General features: G+C 23.8%; 1 long non-coding RNA gene across 1 annotated transcript; it reads left to right on the top strand.

Moving 5' to 3' along the window:
• Positions 1-317: 317 nt before the first annotated feature.
• LOC131625971 (uncharacterized) lies at positions 318-1,090 on the top strand. The gene is made up of 2 exons (XR_009291004.1): positions 318-719; positions 816-1,090. It is a non-coding gene; the product is annotated as an uncharacterized LOC131625971 (long non-coding RNA).
• Positions 1,091-1,382: the final 292 nt, after the last annotated feature.

Here is a 1,382-nt window from a genome sequence, read left to right on the forward strand (position 1 = left end):
TGTAAATGAAGTTTACTCTACATATCAATATCACTAGGGGACTATCAATTATAAATTAAAAGAGGAAAAACTTGAGGGGCTAATATCAAAAAATTGAAATTTTAGAGCCAAAATTAAACAAAATATAAAAACTATACTATATCACACAAACTGCACAATATATATTCCATTTTGTAATTCAAATTGGTTTGTAATTTCTTTTTTTGTCGAATAATCCTGTTTCTGAGTCTAAATAAATGGGAGAATCCTTAGTTCTCCATTATATATATTCTGGCTTACACAAAAGAAAACAAATTGCACAATGTTTAAAAGTTACATTTTAACCATATGATCCATTGTTTTATAAATACACCATTTTTAAATATAATTTAGCTTTTTTGTTTTAATCTTTCATGCCATAAAAGGTTTGAACTATTTAACAAAATTGATTAATTTTTTTAAATCTAAAATGCCTACTAACTATGTTGGAGGGGCAAATTCAATATAGTGATGTATTTGTAAACAATTGATTATATTTTTAATTTTAAGAAGAATTTTTTACAACTATATAAAGGACAATAATATTTAATAGATGCAAAAATAATTCATACTTTAAAAATATAAATTATTAAAATCATTTTTTGAATACGAAAGAAGAAGTATGGTAAAAATTGTCAAGTTTGTTTATATTGTAATTATTTTCATTTCTTTATTGCCGATGCCATCCAACTGTGGAAGAAGTAATATTTCTTAATATTTACAAATTTTGTTTGTTAATTTATGCAAAATATTTTATCAAATATCATCTAAATTTTTATTCTCATTTTGTAATATAGGAATTGCTAAATGTGTAAAAGATGATAATTGTTACAGTCTGCATTATTTGTGCCCGCCGCCAAAGATAATAAAGTGTGTCAAGAGACTTTGCGGATGTGCCAGCGTGACCGCTCTCATCTATTATGTTCCCGAATAGTTCCGTATTAGTTTCTTATCAATACACTTATCAACTTTCTCACCGTCAATTCATATTTCTCTTAGATTTTAATTTAATATTAATCTCATATATGTCATTCAATTTAAAAAAATATATAAAAAATAAAATTTTCAATAACACGAAGTTAAAATCTATTACAATAACTACATATTTATTAGAAGATATGTGTGTGTTTAATATTATTATGCAAAAGGTTATATTTAATCATAAGATTTACATGTGATTTAAAATGAACTAATATATAATCTTTGCGATTCACCGGCAAATATTTAAAACTTATTAACTTGAAATACGATAAACAATTAAACTAAATCATTCGAAAGGTAGTATATATTATTAAGAAATGTGAAACTTAAATATATGGTAATAATATTTTAGAACTTGAACTTTCTTAGTTATTCTTCAATGT

Source organism: Vicia villosa, unplaced genomic scaffold (genome assembly GCF_029867415.1).
Source record: "Vicia villosa cultivar HV-30 ecotype Madison, WI unplaced genomic scaffold, Vvil1.0 ctg.000252F_1_1, whole genome shotgun sequence".
NCBI classification, from domain to species: domain Eukaryota; kingdom Viridiplantae; phylum Streptophyta; class Magnoliopsida; order Fabales; family Fabaceae; genus Vicia; species Vicia villosa.